The following is a 21,079-nucleotide window of genomic DNA, read 5'->3' on the forward strand; positions in this document are numbered from 1 at the left end:
GATCCAGTTTGGTGAATATAGTGGCTCCATGGAGGGGTTCAAAGGCTGAGCTGATAAGGGGTAATGACCCTCTGTAATCAATGCATGGACGGAGTGACTTATCTTTCTTTTCCATGAAAAAGCAGCTGGGGCCCACCTGAGAGGATGGGCGGATCATACCTGCAGCTAGTGACTTGTGGATATATTTTTCCATGGACTCCCTTTCAGGTCTGGAGATGTTGTAAAGCCCGCTAGAGGGAAGTGGAGCACCAGGTCGATAGCACAGTCGTCAACCAGATCAGTGTCAGGGGAGTCTGTGTCAGGGGAACCTGGAGCTAGAGTGGACGTGAGGCAATGGGCTAGACAGAATAGGCTCCAATGAGTGATTTCATTCCCAGACCAGTCTATTTAATGGCTTCACGGTGGTTTCCAGAGGTGACAAGGGTTACGGGGCCCACCTGATGGGTTATGTGACAGAATATTTGAATTTTATTTTATTTATTTATTTTTTAAATGCAGTGACTGGGATGGGAGGATCGAGTGTTTCAAGTGACAATTGAAGGCACCTAGCGAGAGGTAAGTCTATTAAATTTTGCTTTGCTCTGGAGTCAACGAGAGCATAGAGAGGGTGAGAAACCTGATCCAGGCATAAGGTGACGGGTAATATTAACCGGGGTTTGAGACTAGAAGACAATCCGCCAACCCGTATCCCAGAAATTACAAGCGGGCAGTGCCTTTTGGCCGAACTGGGCACTGTGCCAACCCTATGCTCCCCTGGGCCACAGTAAAAACATGCACCCGACTGAAGCCGTCGCTCCCTCTCCTCTGGTGAGAGACGGAAGCGGCTGATTTGCATGGGCTCCGCAATGGTGTCTGCTTGTCCTGCTAGACTTCAGTGCTGCATTCGATACTGTTGACCATAATATCCTATTAGAGCGATTAGAACATGCTGTAGGTATTACAGGTACTGCACTGCAGTGGTTTGTATCATATCTATCTAATAGACTCCAATTTGTACATGTAAATGGAGAGTCCTCTTCACACACTAAGGTCAATTATGGTGTTCCACAGGGTTCAGTGCTAGGACCAATTCTATTTACATTATACATGCTTCCCTTAGGCAGCATCATTAGAAGACATAGCATAAATTTTCACTGCTATGCAGATGACACACAGCTCTATCTATCCATGAAGCCAGGTAACACACACCAATTAGTTAAACTGCAGGAATGTCTTAAAGACATAAAGACCTGGATGGCCGCTAACTTTCTGCTTCTTAATTCAGATCAAACTGAGGTTATTGTACTCGGCCCTGAAAATCTTAGAAATATGGTATCTAAGCAGATTCTTACTCTGGATGGCATTACCTTGGCCTCCAGTAACGCTGTGAGGAACCTTGGAGTCATTTTTGACCAGGACATGTCCTTCAACGCACATATTAAACAAATATGTAAGACTGCTTTCTTCCATTTGCGCAACATCTCTAAAATTAGAAATATCCTGTCTCAGAGTGATGCTGAAAAACTAGTTCATGCATTTATTACTTCCAGGCTGGACGACTGTAATTCTTTATTATCAGGATGTCCTAAAAACTCCCTGAAAAGCCTTCAGCTGATCCAAAATGCTGCAGCAAGAGTCCTGACAGGGACTAGAAAGAGAGAGCAGATTTCTCCTGTTTTGGCTTCCCTTCATTGGCTTCCTGTTAAATCCAGAATTCAAAATCCTGCTCCTCACATACAAGGTCTTAAATAATCAGGCCCCATCTTATCTTAATGACCTTGTAGTACCATATCACCCTATTAGAGCACTTCGCTCTCGCTCTGCAGGCTTACTTGTTGTTCCTAGAGTATTTAAAAGTAGAATGGGAGGCAGAGCCTTCAGTTTTCAGGCCCCTCTTCTGTGGAACCAGCTTCCAGTTTGGATTCAGGAGACAGACACTATCTCTACTTTTAAGATTAGGCTTCAAACTTTCCTTTTTGCTAAAGCATATAGTTAGGGCTGGACCAGGTGACCCTGAATCCTCCCTTAGTTATGCTGCAATAGACGTAGGCTGCCGGGGATTCCCATGATGCATTGAGTTTTTCCCTTTCCAGTCACCTTTCTCACTCACTATGTGCTAATAGACCTCTCTGCATCGAATCATATCTGTTATTAATCTCTGTCTCTCTTCCACAGCATGTCTTTCATCCTGTTTTCCTTCTTTCACCCCAACCGGTCGCAGCAGATGGCCCGCCCCTCCCTGAGCCTGGTTCTGCTGGAGGTTTCTTCCTGTTAAAAGGGAGTTTTTCCTTCCCACTGTCGCCAAAGTGCTTGCTCATAGGGGGTCATATGATTGTTGGGTTTTCTCTGTATTTATTATTGTGCTATCTACTGTACAATATAAAGCGCCTTGAGGCAACTTTTGTTGTGATTTGGCGCTATATAAATAAAATTGAATTGAATTGTTTCTATGAAAGCTGGGGCTGATTTAGACACCAGAAGTGACAGTGGTGGAAGTGGGGACGTATGGGGTGAGGGTTAACGATGTCTAATTATTTTCCGCTTCCCTTTCCCTCAGGCGATTATCTATCCTAAGGGAAAGGGAGACCAGATCTTCAAAAGACTCATCGCGGGAAGCGAGCTGGTCTTTGAGCTCATCGTTTAGCGTGCGACGGAACACTCCCCGAAGGGCATGATCGGGCCAATTGGGCTCAGCGGCTGCGATAGGTTAGTCAATAATTAACTCTGTGACGCTGCGGTTTCCCTGCTGTAACCCTAGCAACCTTTCATCAGAACTGCCCTCAGATATCGGATGAGTAAAGGTCTTTTTAACCTTCCTCTCGTGTTAGGGTCGACACCAACCCATTTTAAATTTCGAATGGTAAATGGTAAATGGCCTGTATTTGTATAGCGCTTTACTAGTCCCTAAGGACCCCAAAGCGCTTTACACATCCAGTCATCCACCCATTCACACACACACACACACACACGAATGCATTTTATTAAAAAAAAAAAAAGACCCAGAGGTCCACACCAAAAGTATTAAAACCAACATTTTCATGGATAAGGAAGCCTAACAAGGTAACCAAGAGTTGAGAAACAAATTGGATGATAACTTATTGTTTTTATTGTATTTTATAGCTGATTTAATACACGGGTCAAAACTGACCCGTTAACATAAGAGATGACACCAGAAAGCTAATACAAGAGGAAGGTTAAATTCACCCAGAAAATCATCATACGAGCAGGTTGGGAGCAGATGGGCAACAGGTAAGCCTCAGCCCAGGGAGATTCTCTCCCTGGGCCCAAGAATCCAGGGGTGCTGAATGGCGTGGCTAGGGCTACCTGAGATCCGTGGCCTGCAGATGGAGTGTGATGGCAGGAGAGCAGGCAGGTGAGGTACAGAGTGATTCTCAGAATGACTGTTTGGTATCTTGAGTGCGAAGATGGAGCGTGAGCTGAGGGTTTGAGGCAAGATGAATCCAGGAACTGCAGCACAAGAAAGTTTCTTTAGTAAGGTAAACACAGAGAGAACTTGAAGCATGAGGCCCGGTTACCAACATGGGTTGCTAATGAAGTGGCAGAGAATGAACATCAGCGTGTGGCTTAAATCACTCTTGAGTGATTGCTTACAATTGGCTCCAGGTGTGCAGAAGCTGGAGAAGGTGGCCCTGTCCAGGGGCGGATCCCAGGTAGGTTCAGGAACCTCATGGAAATTTCAGCCACCCACCGTGGACCATGACAGTAACAGTGGGTCACAGACTCAGAACCATGACAGTTGCTACTGTTCCAAAGAATAACCAAAAATTCATCATTTAAAGGCTTGCATGAAGAAGGGGAAAATGCCAATGCAGGAGTACTATGTCCTATATTTATGTTCTTGCAGCCATTAACAAAAGTCAAAAAATGACATAACCTCCCCAAAGGGTGGGCCTATAATCCCTAAAAACAACAGCAACAAAATCAAATAATCTCAGGTGAGGACAATCAGACAAGAAGGGAGAAGGAAGCAGAAACAAACTATCAACATAAAAAACAAGACCATTTTAAAAACAGGATATACACTAGTGATGTGTCGGTGGCAAACGAAACGGTTCTCAGAGCCGGATGTTTGAAGTGAATGACTTCAAGCCGCACGTGAGCCTTGTGTTTGTGCTGAGCAGAGGAGGGAGGGGCGCAAATAGTCTTATGTTTGCCGAGCATCCTGAGAGAATCCTGAGTTTCAGTGCCCCTCCTGAAAATCTCCCAGAGTCACCATTCTCCCGAATTCCTCCCGATTTTCCACCCGGACAACAAAAATTAAAAACCATATCCCAGAATTCATAGCGCGGCCCAGCCAATTCCAGTTTCCAACAATGGCAGCTACTTAGTTTTAATATTACTCTTATTACTCTTTCTGGGTCGCAAAATAAATTTCTGCACAAAGCGTCTCCTTCTGCAGTTTCCTGTCTTACACAGTACTCTGTGCCCTTTAGCACACATTCTAACTCAAAGTGGCGTTTTTACTGCCCTAGCCTATATAAAACAATATAAACAGAAAATAAGCACTAACAATATATATTTATTCCGTAACACTGCTAAAGAATTTATCTCAGTAGAAGAACTTGACAAGGCAGAGAATGCAGTTCTTTGCTTTTGTCAAAAGGAGAGATATTCAGATAAGATCAGTAGGTTGCAGAGGGGTGAAAAGGTGAAGAAGAGTAGCGAGCTCTATAATCTTAATCCTAAATTTGAGAATGGTGTGTCGAAAGTGGGAGGTAGGCTTAGTAGAGCAGCTATGCCTGAAAAGGCAAGGCATTCCAGTATTATAGCTAGGGATCTTCATATTTCTGACCTTGTACTTGAAAACAGGGCATGGTGGACGTAACCACATGCTGTCCAAATTACGGCAAAGGTATTGGATTCCAGGTGCAATTCATGTTAAATTCAGGTTCAGGTTGGCATTTAACACCATCATCCCCTCAAAACTTGCCTCGAAGCTCATCGACCTTGGGCTGAGAACACCCATCTGCAGATGGATTCTGAACTTCCTCACAAACAGGCCCCAGGTGATAAGAGCTGGTAAGCACACCTTCTCATTACTCATCCGAAACACAGGGATGTGTGCTTAGCCCCCTCCTATATTCCCTGTTCACACACGACTGTGTCGCTAAACATAAGTCCAACACCATTATCAAGTTTGCAGATGACACAACCATCATAGGCCTCGTCACAGACAACGATGAGACGGCCTAAGGAGATGAGGTGATGGCACTGTACGAGTGGTGTCTGGAAAATAACCTGTCTCTCAACGTCAGCAAAACAAGAGAAATGATAGTGGACTATCGTAAACAACCAGTCAGGGAACACCAGCCCATCAATGGTGTCATCACTGAGGATCTCTCCTGGAGCCCCCACACAGACACCAGCGACTCTACTTTCTGAGGAGGCTGAGGAAGTTTGGCATGCATGACAACATCACCTCAAATTTCTACAGTTGTGCGATCGAAAGCTTGCCGAGGAACTGCATTACGGTTTGGAAGCTGCTCTGCCAGCAGCTGTAAATCACTAAATACGTTGAAAGCAGGAGAGCACATCACAGGCATGAGGCTTCCTGCCATTCAGGACATTTATCTTCTTTGCCTCCACAAAGCACACAGCATTATCAAGGACCACAGCCACCCAGCAAATCAGTTGTTCTCCATGTTACCATCTGGCAGATGTTACAGGAATCTGTCTGCTTTGACTACAAGACTTTAAAACAGTTTTTACCACCAAGCCATTCGACACCTCAACCACAACACTTAAACACATACACCACACTCCACAGGATGCACTCAGAAGCTGTCCTACTGTTTCACAAGTACATACTGCACTCTGCACTGGTCACCCCACTCTTTTTAGTATTTAAATACAAATGAAAACCCTTACTCAGAGCAATACTGTACTAACTCTAAAATCTTGTACTACTCAGTTTGCACTGCCACTCACTCCTGCCACTTTATCCCATCTGTAATCCCCCCCCCCCACACACACACACACACTCACATATATTTTTTACTGTACTATACTGCTGAGTGACTTGTCTTCTGCTCATCAAATACATTCCATTGCAATGATGCTGACGCTGTGCTAACTTGCATATGACAGATAAAACTGAAACTGAACAGTCCCTTACCCATAACGCATAGATTACATAACCTATAGTTAAATTGAAATATTCCAGGTTGTAGTCATTCAAGTTAAAAAGTGTCAAAACAGGATTTCTAATAAATAAAGGCTGATAAACAATTTTCAATGTGCATACATATATGCACAGACTGCCACTTAACTGCGTTACCAAAATGAAATAGTGGGTAATGCAAATGATAAAGTGTAGTCTGAGCAGGTTTCAAGAACAGGAACTACATGGTTTTATGTTGTTTATGTGGGTTTAACTTCAGAGTTGCTAGAAATATTCAGAGATGGAGAGACATTATCCACATACCTTTACTGGTGCCTTTAGGAAACTCAGCATCAACGTCACAATATTAGACAGGTCCCTGGTCACCCTTTAAGTCTTCTATCTAAATGCTGACCATTTCGGTATTATTCATCTGCTTTTGTTAATTCTAATTATTAGATTGGGGCAGATTGGGAAACAAATATCAGTCATTATGACTCACAAAGTCCCACCCCTTCAGAGCAAAGTTTTGTTTTGTTTTTCTTTTCAAAAGGGAAATGTGTGTGGTCTTGCTGATACTTGTTCACATTCCAAGCTGCAGTGCTCGTCAGATACAAACTGTCTGCCAAAGATTTGGAACTTTCTGACAAATTTTCCCTTTAGGTAGCTCGCTGTTTTTGTTACCATCATTGGCGGTTTTACTTACAAAAGTTTACTTGATAGTGATATGCAATGCACTTTCAAAGATGTAACTCGAGGCACGTGTTCTGGTCATCTTTAATTATTTTTAATTAAATATATTTTTCATTAATTATTTTTCTTAATGCTTTGGACAGACAACACATTACAGGAGACCTACAAGTATACACTTGTATATAAACGTAAGCATGGCAGTGAATATGAGTGTAATTGGAATTGTAGGTGTTGTCCTAGAAAAGAGGAGCAGCGGACAACATGTGACTGTTGCTGTGTTTCAGTGAAGCCAGTGAAGTTCGACATTAAAGGACAGAGTTATGTAGAGTTTTCTGAAGTCATATTTTCAAGGCAGGTTGTGTTGGTCGTCTCTGTGCTCGTTGATGGAGACTGGTATGTTTCCTGTTGGAGTGAGAAAGAACAATCACAGTTAGCCTGCAAAGATAAAAAAACAAAAAAAACAAATCATCACAGCTGAGGAAAATGTGACCATTGGTTCTCTAAAAAAACAAATCAAGGGTGAGTGTTTCCTTTTTTTGTTGACATTTTTTTTCAAAGCATTTAACACTGTTTCATCCTATTCTAACTGATCTTTGGTGATTCCTTTTCAGCTTACTGGATTCATTGTGCTCTTCGGTATGATTTTTCTGTTGGCTCTGGTGTCACTGTGGTGTGATTGCTGTAAATGCAGTTCTAGCAGAAGAGCTGTTTATGACAAAGTGATCTTGGAACAGGGAGAAAACTTACTGAAAGAGCATTTCAAAGAAGAAGCAGAAGAAGAGAGGACCACCATCCTTGTGAAAATAGATTGAAAAGAAGATGGAACACAAGATAAATATGGAACTAAAGAGAAATGGATAACAGAGCTTGGAGATGTTGCTGCCAACATGATTGAAAGCTCAGAAAAAAAACAAACTTTCTAAACAACAGAAAATACTAGATTCACAGCAAAATCCCCAACAATGTCCAACTGGGGGCACAGAAGCATCTGCAACAGGGGCCACAGCTAAATCCATGACAGAGGGCACAGCAGGCCTCAATAATGACTGACTGTTTCTGACCTGACGAGTTAGCTGCAAAAAAGGACAATTTGCATGTTTATCAACGGTTTGCTAAAATTAGCTTGAAAATTTCAAAGTCATTGACAAAATCAATCATAACACATTTAAACATTTATACAATACATATATAATAAGTTATATAAAAATATACAATACATTTATATGATACATACAAAAATTACATTTTAAAACATCTATTCTATGAATGATTTTAAGGACTCCAGCCTTATTAATTCAGAAGAAAACATTTAATGGATTGTTATGTATTCTTTGTGAGAATCACGATTTTCTGGTGCCCAAAAGAAAGTAAGAAACAAAGGGAAGTATCTGCATCTTTTTTATATCATGGGTTGCAGCAGGATGGCATATAGAATATTTTACATTTCTGTTACATGTATGTATTGTTTTAGTAAATTCAGTCTTTTGCAAATGTAATCCAAATGCTACAAGTAAGTAGTAAGAACGAAAAGAAAGAACATATATTTCCTGATATTTTTGCATCTGCTACTGGCCTGAAAAGATTTAAGTATTTATTTCGTCACATAAGGGTATACTACCATCTTGTTAATCTGGTAAAAAGAAAAAAAAAAGTCTGCAAAAAATCTAACTGTTACATTATTTGTCTTTATCCAATCATACTATGAATTCAGTCTTGGATGTGGAGCCACTGATGTTCTTGCCTGTTTAAATCTCTGGTTGCAATGTGATATTCTATATTATTATTTTGTGTTTCATCATTTTATTGTTCTGTTGGCTGTCTCCTTATTAAAAGTCAGATTTGAACTAAACTGAATCTTCGTTATTTTGGCCTTTTATTCTCCTGTATTTGACATTTCATTATGCTAGTAAAGAGTCCAAGCTGGTGTCCCAGCTTCTAAAAAACCCTTTCCTCTCACAAAACAGTCCCAACATTTCTCTCCAGTGTCCAAAAATAAATATCACAGATTGTCCCCCTCTTGTAGACTTAGCAAAAACAAATAATCGATAATTAAATAAATATTCAAGCATTCCACGCTCCTCCTGGTGAAACAATAGAAGCAGCCATCAAGACACCATACAATTGCGGGCATACACACACTAACTTTTAACAGAGCTTGAAGACTGATGTGGAGTCTTATGCAACAATCCCACGTCGAGGAGCACTCAGGCACATTAGGTAGCTCCCCGACAAGGCTTGATCACCTCCAGGTGTGTGTGATGATCTTCAGGTGCGGCCAGCCAACTGGCAGGGCCACACCCACCAGGCCTGAAGGTGCAGAATAAACACATATAGTATCAAATGAGTCGTCCACTGCTCATGGACCCTGTGTCGCTCAGACCCACGTCCCTGACAGCATTGATTTAAAAATGGAAGCCACAGTGGGTCAACCAGACCTACAAATGTTTGCTGTAACAGAAACCATGGACTGACCACCACTGCTAACAGAAAATATGATAATTTGCATGAAACACAGGAAACATTTGTCTTCTTGTACTGTTGTGGTTGCCCCAGAAAGGGTATCTGGCGTGAGATGATGCCAACTCAAACAGCACCTACAAACCTGACTGTCTGTATTAAATTTAGTATAGTAGCATTAATCCGCCTCCTGCAGATCTGCCTTTTTGTCAGGTGCATCATCTCCAAACCACACATCACAGCAGGTCTCACTGCCATCTTATAAACTTTCACTTGTTCTGCCACAAATCACCCCTGGCAGTCATCTCCACCCGCTCCACCCTGCTTGCATTCTTTTTCTTCTTCACCTCTCTTGATGCGTTCATCGGAGTGTGAATGTGTGTGAATGTTTATTAGTTGCACTTGAGTTTAGAAGTGCTTGTATGAGTGGGTGTGAATGGGTGAATGAGGCATGTTGTATAGAGCGCTTTGAGTACTCCGGGAGAGTAGAAAAGCACTATATAAGAATCCGTCCATTTACCATTGTTCATGTTTGCTCCAGATTTCAACACTGAATGGTTGAGCCATTGCCATTTCTTTACAGTAGACTCCACAGGCTGTGGTGACTAAATGGTGTTAAACACATGTTTTGACATCTCATGACAAAAATAACATAAATTCACTTTGTATCTGTAACACTCTACGTTTCAAACTGTGGAGATTTTTTGTTATTAGTCATAATGCAGTTGAAAAAATTAACTGATAAAAATCTAATTAATATTATGAAGCATAGATTACGATAACAAACAGAATCTAAGCCTAAAATACTGTATTTAAATGAGTGTTAGTGCCTAACAGTACCTGATACTCAGTATTTGTTGTGCTGATAGAATTCATCATTCCAACTCATTCATCAAAAAACCTGTTGTGACACACAATCTCATCATAGTATAAAGTGTTTGGGAAAAGTTTGAAATTCGCTGACACGACTTTGGAAACAGTTTTGAACAGAGTGCTGTTTAAACTCCTTCTCATGACGTCATATTGCATTTGCATCCTGCCACCTGTAGGAGCAACACTCGTGGTTCTTATGTGAGGGTGGGAGAAGAGAGCTCATTTCATCACTTTGACTGGACGACTTGCTCATTTCACTGCTGCTATAGGACTGAGATATCAAGCTGACTTTCAAAGAGACTGTGATACCGGGTGTGAAAAGCAGGAAATATTTCTTTTTCCGTGTCTGTAATTTTACAGGTCAGAAGCTGCAGCCTCAGCAGGTACTGAACTGCTCAAGATGTTGAAAAAACTCCTGCAATATGCTTGTAGTGGAAAAATCGGCACCACTGGCACAGGCATTGGGATTTTCTTCGCATTTATGTATCTGCGGGAAAAGATGTGCGCTTGCTCAGGCCACACTTTTGATTGCAATGAAATGGTGGTCGTGCCTGTTTTTTTATCAAATCAAATCAAATCAAATCAAATCACTTTTATTGTCACGTCACATGTGCAGGTACACTGGTACAGTACATGCGAGTGAAATTCTTGTGTGCGAGCTTCACAAGCAACAGAGTTGTGCAAAAATACAATAACGTAAAACAAGCAAAATATAAAAATGGCTAATCTAAAAAGTAATAAATATAGTATTTTTCCTGGTGCTCCTGATAGACCAGACATTTCGGAGCACAGCGGAGCATCCATCCATGCTTTTATGCATTGTACTCAAGCGTGTTATCAGAGCGTTTCTAATCAGTCTGCTGTGGATTGTAGCTGTGTTGCTTTTCACAGACTGGTATAGTTGCTGTACCACTGATGAAAAAAAGAGGAAGCTGTTCTGTGAACCTGAGGATCTCACAGCTGATGAAACAGCTCAAATAACTGAGCTGCAAATGAAGTCAAAGGTGAGGATGTGCATATGTACTCAGTGAATATGTAATGTTATTGTACTGTTATGTTTTTGAACAAACAAGCCAAAATTCATTCTTTCACTCTCACACACATACGTTCTTCTTTCATATACATATACTTTCACTCTCACATAGTTTTATTTTAGTTTTATTTTAAATTTCTATATTTAGATATTTTTATTCTCATGTTTACACATATTTAACACACACATTCCTACATTTTGCTCTCATTTACAAGCATTCAGCATATATATATATATATATATATATATATATATATATATATATATATATATATATATATATGTAGTCGGATGGTAACAAAGAGAGGGAAGGTAGTCAGAACTGAGGGGATCGAACTACCAGAAGGCAACATTGCAGACATAGAGGACAGTTACAAGTACCTGGGGATCCCACAGGCGAATGGGAACCATGAAGAGGCCGCTAGGAAAGCTACAACCACCAAATACCTGCAGAGGGTCAGGCAAGTCCTGAGGAGTCAGCTGAACGGTAAGAACAAGATCCGGGCCATCAACACCTACACCATGCCCGTGATCAGGTACCCTGCTGGGGTAATAGGCTGGCCAAAGGAGGAGATAGAAGCCACTGACATCAAGACAAGAAAGCTCCTTACCATGCATGGAGGGTTTCCAGCACCCTGAGGCTGTACGCTAAGCGGAAGGAAGGGGGCCGGGGACTGGTGAGTGTCAGCACCACAGTCCAGGATGAGACAAGAAACATCCATGAATACATTGGGAAGATGGCCCCAACTGACCGAGTGCTCAGTGAATACCTCAGGCACCAGAAACCCAAGAAAGAGGAGGGAGACGAGGAACCATCATGGAAGGACAGGCCCCTGCACGGTATGTACCACCGGCAGATAGAGGAGGTGGCTGATATCCAGAAATCCTACCAGTGGCTGGACAAAGCTGGACTGAAAGGCAGCACAGAGGCACTAATCATGGCAGCACAAGAACAAGCTCTGAGTACAAGATCCATAGAGGCTGGGGTCTATCACACCAGGCAAGACCCCAGGTGCAGGCTGTGTAAAGATGCCCCTGACACAATCCAGCACATAACAGCAGGGTGCAAGATGCTAGCAGGCAAGGCATACATGGAGCACCATAACCAAGTGGCCGGCATAGTGTACAGGAACATCTGTGCCGAGTATAACCTGGAAGTCCCGAGGTCAAAATGGGAGATGCCCCCAAGGGTGATGGAGAATGACCGAGCTAAGATCCTGTGGGACTTCCAGATACAGACGGACAAAATGGTGCTGGCTAACCAACCGGACATAGTGGTGGTAGACAAACAGAAGAAGACGGCCGTAGTGATCGATGTAGCGGTTCCGAATGACAGCAACATCAGGAAGAAGGAACACGAGAAGCTGGAGAAATACCAAGGGCTCAGAGAAGAGCTCGAGAGGATGTGGAGGGTGAAGGTGACGGTGGTCCCCGTGGTAATCGGAGCACTAGGTGCGGTGACTCCCAAGCTAGGCGAGTGGCTCCAGCAGATCCCGGGAACAACATCGGAGATCTCTGTCCAGAAGAGCGCAGTCCTGGGAACAGCTAAGATACTGCGCAGGACCCTCCCATGCCTCTGGTAGAGGACCCGAGCTTGAAGGATAAACCGCCCGCAGGGGCGAGATGGGTGGTTTTTTTCATGTGTGTATATATACACACATTTTTTAAAAATTCAAGCTTCAGTTAATTAAAATGGTCAAACCCCAAAACATTTTCTATTTCATGTACATTTTCCACTTTTTGTTCAAAGGCAATTTATAAGCATGCTTTTACTTTATCCATTTTTTTTCTTTCAAATTATGTTTCTGTTATTTGCGTTTGCTATTATACTCAACTCTTACATACACAAGCAACTTTAAACATATTGAAGTGGACTAAATGGCTAGCTGTGATACTTTTAATATGAAGTGTGACCTCAGTAACATTTTATTTTATTTATAAAAGCTACAACAGTTTAAGCTGGTCACTACCAAGTGACATTAGCAACTTTCTTAAGGAACTGATAGTGTCTAAGTATAGGTAAATAAAACAAGGATACATAAATCTGAAATATAGTTGCTGTTTTGTTTTATAGGGCGAGGACATATTATCATGATACTTTCAACAAAGATGTCATCCTTCTTTTACGGCATTCAAACAGTGTTGTTACCTTGTGATGGCCCGTTGAAGTCACTATCGGTTTACTTGTTGATGCCTTGCTGGAGGAGCCTGGGCCTAGTGGTTGTTGGAGGATCCTGGGCCTAGTGGCTGCTGTAGGATCCTGGGCCTAGTGGTTGTTGGAGGATCCTGGGCCTAGTTGCTGCTGGAGGAGCCTGGGCCTAGTGGCTGCTGGAAGAGCCTGGGCCTAGTGGCTGCTGGAGGATCTTGGGCCTGGTGGAGCAGGAGGGGCCTAGTCTAGAATTTCTTCACCAAGAGCCTGATGCACAAACCATGTCTAAAATACCCATTGCAAATACGTGCATCAATTCTTTAAAGTTACCACTTCATACCTCTTACTAAGACTTTCAGGAGAATATGGACTTTGCATTAGGTAATACACATGGTTTTGGAATAGCTTAATTCCTGCCCAGGTTAGAATGCTAATCTGAGCTTTACACTCAGTTAAATAAATGAGTGTCAATGATTAAGTAAGGTTTTGGGGGTTTTTTTTGTTTTTTTTGTTTGAATATCATTGCATTTTCTTTCCCAGAAATCAAACAAAAATGTTCCACCTAAAACACCAACTAACACACTTGAGACCAAGCTGAATTTAGTTTATGTTCCCATATTTCATATTTCACCCAGCTATTTTGTGATTGGAGGCTCCATTTTTGCATTGACCTTTTAACAAATGTTCATTTGCTTCAAGTCTTTTTGCTTGTCAGGGTACCTTTCTACAAGTATACAATAGTTATAAGGACTAACAAAATTAAATTAAATTCAGTTTCATTGTATTAATTTATGTGCATTGTGATTTTTTTTCTAGCTTTGTACTTGTTTGTTGCGTCTATTCTCTGGTGTTCTTCAATATTGTTTATCTGACACTTCTATTCTATTTGATCAGTGATCCATGTTTGATGTATTTACTGACTGTGTTAACATTAATGTTGTCAGTTTGAGTCATCTTGTTCCAAGGCAATACACCTGGTGATTGTGATGACCAAAAACCTCAATAAAATGTGGTTGCACAAATTTATTTTTTCTTTTAACAAGGTGTTTTAAAACGAAACATGGTTGTAAAATCTAAACACACTCACATAATACAACTCATAAATTCTTTAAAATTATATACAAACCGTCAACATGCATGTAAAGGTTGATAGTAGCATTTTTGAAATTTAAAGCTGTGACTAAAGTTCTAATAATACTGAACTAACAACAGTCATGGCACTGTATTCTTTTTAAGCTGCACAACCACAATTACAGTAAATGAAATTTCACCAGAGGCCTTCTTGATATTTTAGGATTGTCCCTCAAGAAAACGAACAAGGTTGCAAAATAAATCTATACCGTTATTGCCATCATCTTCAAATGGATCAAAGGTCTGCTGAAGTGTAACCATCATAGTGTCGCTGATGGAAATGTTAATTGATGGAACAACAACATTATTGTTTGTCTCCAGCTCTGGCAGTGGTCTGCATTCATCAATACCAAAATCATTTTCACAAATACTAATCATATTTGGGTTATGTATTCCTGCATTGTTGACAATGCCCCTTTGCCACAGCTGAAGAGGGGTTTGCCCTCCTTGTGTTGAAAGTCCATGGTTATTCCACTGGTTCTGATATTCTGTGGCAGCTCTTTGAATACGGGGCAAATAAATATAATGAAGACAAAATAAATGGACCTTATTAAGTGAATCTAATACACTATGCTCCTCCATAAAATTGAAAAGATTAACAAAATGATATAAGACCACTCGATTTAATTCTGCCCATTATCGCTCAATTCTTTGATTATGCACTGACCTGCCAGTGACAGCACTATGCCTGTTCAGTCCTTGCCTGTAAAGCATGAAACGGGCAACACCAGTGTTTTCTAGCCCGTGATCACATCTCACTCTGGATGGCATTCCAAAGTTCTGAACACCAACCATGAACAGTGACAAAACACTTGATGCCCTGTTGTTATCTAAACAAGCAAGGTAGATGATGGTTCTACTGAAACCATCCACACAGACATGGAACACCATCCTCCATCTCACAAGTTTGTGGTTTCCATCTATATGCCTATAGAAAAATGAAATAAGTATAAGTTATGTATGGGGAAACTATGACGTGGTCAAGGTTATGCACAAGTTTGAGTAAATAAAACAATGAGTTATTTTGCTTTAGACAATCCATTTCGCTATAGACTTAGAATCAGGACTGTTTTTCTGTAAGAATTTTCTCACCATAACTGATTGGGGAAAGGAACACCGTACAGTCGTCAACATATTGCATTGCGTTTTCTGAGGGAACGTCCAAAGGGGTCAGTTTCTTGTAGACTTTGTCTTACACGCCACCTTTGAATTTGTAACCCACGTGACCTCAAGCTGCCATGCACATATCGTTCACCTGCATTTGTGGTATACTGAAGAATTTCACTAACAACCCTGTTCAGGTTTTCTTCGGATAATGTTGCATAAGTCAGTGGCTCAATGCCAAGCTCCTCTCTGTGCCTGTACAGAGTACGGGAGCTGACCCCTAAGCACGTTGCAATGCTTTGCCAGTTCATTCCAAGAGATACTAAATGAGATATTTGCTCTCTTTAAATGCTGTATTGCGGTCGACCTTGAGAGCAAGTCATGAGAGGTGGAGGTAGCAAGACAAGTCTGTTCTCACATGTAGTTGCTTGTCTGGTTTTATAAGCAGTCAGTAAAAATGTCAGCCATCCATTTAAGGACTGTAATGTATTCACTGCTTCTCTATTTCTTGCATCGTCAACAAATCTTGAGATGGACAAAATTCCAGATAAGATTTGAATGTGATCACCAAGTTCTCTATGGAGCCTCTGACGAACAAAAGAATCTGTAGCTTCTCTTTGAATTTTTTCCACACATTCTAATACATTATTTAAAAAAGTTCTAATGTCATTTTCGTTACTACTTACTGCACAAATTATGTGAGAGTGAAAGAATGAATTTTGGCTTGTACGGCCCCTCATACATTAGCACAGTTAGCTCACTCACACATTAGGTCAGACCATGACAATAACTACTACTAACCATTACATCATGGAAACCTTCATGTTGAAGTTGCAAACTTAAATCTCAGTCTCAAAGATTTCAGTTCTGCTTGAACAACCAACACTAACTGCTGAGCAGAGACTATAGCAGGAAGCAATCAAATCCTGGAAATAACAATGCATTTAACACTTAGCGTCATTAATCAGCATTTAAGTAAGCAGCATTTAACTTTCTCTCATTTGGAGTCAATAACAAATAATTCTATGTCAAACTGCCAGTGTTCCAGATTAACTGGTGTCGAGAATTAACTGGTGACAGTGGAACAGATGTGTGGTAGACTTGCTTTTCAGGAGCTGCTACCACCCAACCAGCAAATAAACACTGACTATTTCATCTGTGACATTTGTGAGGTTACCTTAAACACGGTCCATCTGTCTCATTGCTCTTGAACAATAAAATATTAAAAGTATAGAAGTCAAGACAAGACAAAGCAAGACTAGAGGGAGGGGTACTTCTTCACGTGAGTGGCTGAGTGATGGAACAGGCGGAACAGAATACCGCTCAGGAAAAGGAAAAGAATATCTTTCTTTTCCTTTTCCGGAGGTCCTTTGCAGCTCTCTGGACAGACAGCTGAGATTCCAATGTTATTCCAGGAGACTGGGAGGTAAGAGCAGTGCCACCTGGTAGGCAAAGACAGGCAGGCAAAGAGTGAGGGAGGACGACCAGCTTTAGAGCGAATCCAGCGATCCAAAGGTGCAAACTGGAAACACAGACAGCGAATGCCACACACAGAAATACTTGAAGCAAGTGAAGCATGGAGGCCGATTTACTGTTTAGAAAGTTCCTTCAGTGAAAAAAGCTAAATTTAGGTTTCAGAATATTGAGCGTGTTGATCAAGAGCTGTAAATAAATAATATTCAAAGTATAATGCAGAAGTCTGTTTTAAGCTCGTTTTGTGTTAATGTAATGTGCATTTGTAAACCACTGCACAATATGATCAAAATCTGATACAGTCCCTGAAGTTTTAATACTCGTCAGAACACAAGTGACAGATTTAAAATAATAATAATAGCTGTTGTGTTGTGGTGTTTGCAGTAGACTGTGACAAAGTTAAAATGAAAACTGTTTTTTATTTAATTTTACAAGTTCAAAGATAATTTTCAATAAACTGTTTCATGTCTTTTTTAAATCAAACATTGTGTTGGAATTTAACTTCTTCATATATACAGATATAGATTATTAAAGCTGAGCAACCATGTTGTCATTCAGATCTCACACAGACTGACAAACTCTTCCTCTAGGGTAGTTCTACAATCAGCTATTCTGTACTATTAAAAACGTTTGACTGTAAGGGGATTGTTGTGCTTTGCAGAATTTGTTGTTTTATGGTTATTGTAGCCCTGTTATAAGATAAGATAAGATAAGATAAGATAAGATAAGATAACCTTTATTAGTCCCACACGTGGGAAATTTATTTTGTCACAGCAGGACGTGGACAGTGCAAAAGTTATGAAGCAAAAATTAGAATAAAATAAAATAAGAATAAATACAGTACAGAACTGTACAGAATAGAATAAAATAAAATACTATATACAGTAGAATAAAATAGAATAAAATATACAATAAGATAAAAATAGAATACAAATGCTATATACAACTGAGTAAAAATACAACGATGCCAGAAAAGATTATTGCACATTAGTGTTATTGCACATGTGTGGATGTGTGTGTTTGATCAGCTGCAAAAGTCTTTATTGTAGAGTCTGACAGCAGTGGGGAGGAAAGACCTGCGAAATCTCTCCGTCCCACACCGTGGGTGCCGCAGTCTCCCACTGAAGGAGCTGCTCAGTGCTGTCACAGTCTCATGCATGGGGTGGGAGATGTTGTCCAACAGGGATGACAGCTTAGCCACCATTCTCCTGTCACTCACCACCTCCACTGGGTCCAGAGGGCATCCTAGAACAGAGCAGGCCCTTCGGATCAGCCTGTTCAGTCTCTTCCTGTCCCCAGCAGAGATGTTGCCGCCCCAGCAGACCACACCGTAAAAGATGGCTGAGGCCACCACAGAGTCATAGAAGGTCTTCAGGAGTGGGCCCTCCACTCCAAACGACCTGAGTCTCCGCAGCAGGTACAGCCTGCTCTGCCCTTTCCTGTAGAGGGCGTCTGAGTTATGAGTCCAGTCCAGTTTGTTGTTCAGATGAACACCAAGGTACCTGTAGCTGTCCACAGCCTCAATGTCCATACCTTGGATGTTCAGTGGTTGCAGTGGAGGATGTTTGTGCCTGCGGAAGTCTACCACCAGCTCCTTGGTTTTACTGGCATTGATCTGGAGGTAGTTCAGCTGGCACCAGTCCACAAAGTCTTGAGTCAGTCCTCTGTACTCCTTGTCGTCCCCATCAGTGATGAGGCCGACTATTGCAGAGTCATCAGAGAACTTCTGCAGGAAGCATTGGGTGGAGTTGTGGGAGAAGTCTGCAGTGTAGATGGTGAAGAGGAACGGAGCCAGAACCGTTCCCTGTGGGGCCCCCGTACTGCAGACGACCATAAGATATAAGCAGGTGAAACTTGAATTCAGCACTGTAGTCTTATACATTTATTATTTTTTATGTGCAAGTCCAACTTCAGTGTTTTGCTGAAAACATCAGATGTAACGAGGGATGTCACAATAAAAAAAGAAAATAATAATAATGATAAAAAATAATAATGAACACCATCTATTCAGAGATGTTAGATGTTAGAGATGTTAAAATGAAAAAATGTTTCATGTCACATTTTGTTTTGTTTTGTTTTGGGTTTTTTTTACATGTTTTTAATCGTTTAATTTATCAACAGCAAGACTGTGAACATCATACCTGAGTCCTGGTTTGACGATGGATTTACAAGGTGGCCTAACTATAGTAGCGATAAGTGAAAAAACAGAGTGGTTTAAAAAAATGAGGACAGGAGAAGACTATAAACTCAAGAACGATATTTCAGTCCTCCCAAGAACTGGTAAATATCCATTTAGAGATGAAAATTGTACCAGTTACTTTGTTCTGCTTTATCCATAAAGCTTCACTTTGGTCACACTCCCTACCTCTTCCAAGAAACTGAAGTAGAACTCTGCATCAGAACATTTATGTGAATTTGTGGCAATGAAGTAATTATTAATCTTTTGTGAATTCTGAATAGGTGATTACCTAAAGTCAAGAGAAGAACTAAAAGCATCACTGACCTGTGATAGATCAGAGCTACAGACAGATGAGGAGGAAGAGAGAGTTAGGAAAAAAAATAAGCCAAAGTTTGATTTTTAGACATTTATGGCAAGTATCAAACTTAAAAAACAAAACAAACAAAACAAAACACTTGGCTGGTCATTGATCAATGGCCGTGAGTAAATGACCTCCTTGGTCAAACCAGCGTTCCTCCCTGTCCAGGATGTGTACATCCTCATCATTGAAGAGTGTCCACTGGCCTGTAGGTGTAAATAGACTGCAGAGTCCTGGCCTGATGAGTTAGCTCTTCTGTGTTGTGCCATCTGCTTTGCCAGAGGTTGTTTGCAGCCATTCCCAACTCTGTGAATGATACTCATGGCCATTAATCAATGGTCTTTGATCAGTGGTTGTTGATCAATGGTCATGACAATTTGCATATTAATGATCAAAGAACTGACCTCACAGCCCATTGTTCATTCAGTGGTGCTAGTTTCAGTCATTGTGCAAATGTACTGTTTATAAGATTGGGGAAACCTGCTGAGCCAGTCAGCTGAGACTTCATCAGTCATCCAGGTGACTTATTAAATGTTTCTCCCACTGAAAACGCAACGTCCAAATGAACAGAATCAACTTTTTGGGATTTACTTACCTGAATGACTGAGCATGCATCAAGACTAATTTGTACTTACTCAAGTACACCATTACTTTTTGAACTTGAATAAATAAATAAATACGTTTTCCAATCAAGAGTTGGTCACGTGATTGGCTCATTCAGCACAAGGCAGTAGAACTATATATGTTTAATAATGTTATTAAAAAGGTAGGAAAAACAAATGCTTTGGAAAACCAACCGGTATCTACATAAATAGATACAGGTTGGGATGGCTATAGCTCAGGAGGTACAGCAGGTCATCTGCGAATCAGAAGGTTGGTAGTTTGATCTCTGGCTCCCACAGTCTGCATGCTAAATGTCCTTGGGGAAGATACTAACCCCAAGTTGCTTTATTGTTGTATAAAGCGCTTTGAGTGCTCCCCAAGAGTAAGAATCAGTCCATTTACCATAAATTTAAACCAAACATCCCCAACTACTTGTTTCTCTTTTGGATCTTTTACTTTTAGTGACAAACCTAGATGTTGAAACAGTCTTTATGCTTTGGGATGCATTTCATTCGTTATTTGAGGCATCAGCATGTTGAAGCAAGACAGGGAACACACCCACACACATAAAATACCAACCTATTGCTCCCACATTTTTAGACCATCAGCATGTTACTTTGAAAAACCAGCAACATGTTCAAGCACGACAGGGCGTCATTTTTTTTCAAGATGTGTGGCCTCAGATCTTCAGCACTCTTGTGGAGCTGTGGATGGCCACGCATCTGGGGTCTTTACCTGGCTCACTGGGGGCATTATAGCAGTCTTTCACCCTCGTTTTCAAGTAACATTCGCTGTCTTACACACACAGAAAATGCAATGTTTGTTTGTGTACCTTTCTTTGTCTTATCTTTCAGGTGCTGTGTATGGTTTGAGTGTGTTTTGTTAAAGATGCAGCAGTTGGAGATACAGCATGACTCTCTGTTTCA

At 41.0% G+C, this 21,079-nt stretch overlaps 1 long non-coding RNA gene across 1 annotated transcript; it reads left to right on the top strand.

Moving 5' to 3' along the window:
* The first annotated feature begins 7,169 nt into the window (after positions 1-7,169).
* On the top strand, positions 7,170-8,637 carry LOC109196083 (uncharacterized). Its single transcript, XR_002057554.1, has 2 exons — positions 7,170-7,312; positions 7,405-8,637. It is a non-coding gene; the product is annotated as an uncharacterized LOC109196083 (long non-coding RNA).
* The last annotated feature ends 12,442 nt before the right edge of the window (positions 8,638-21,079 follow it).

Source organism: Oreochromis niloticus, linkage group LG20 (genome assembly GCF_001858045.2).
Source record: "Oreochromis niloticus isolate F11D_XX linkage group LG20, O_niloticus_UMD_NMBU, whole genome shotgun sequence".
Lineage (NCBI taxonomy): Eukaryota > Metazoa > Chordata > Actinopteri > Cichliformes > Cichlidae > Oreochromis > Oreochromis niloticus.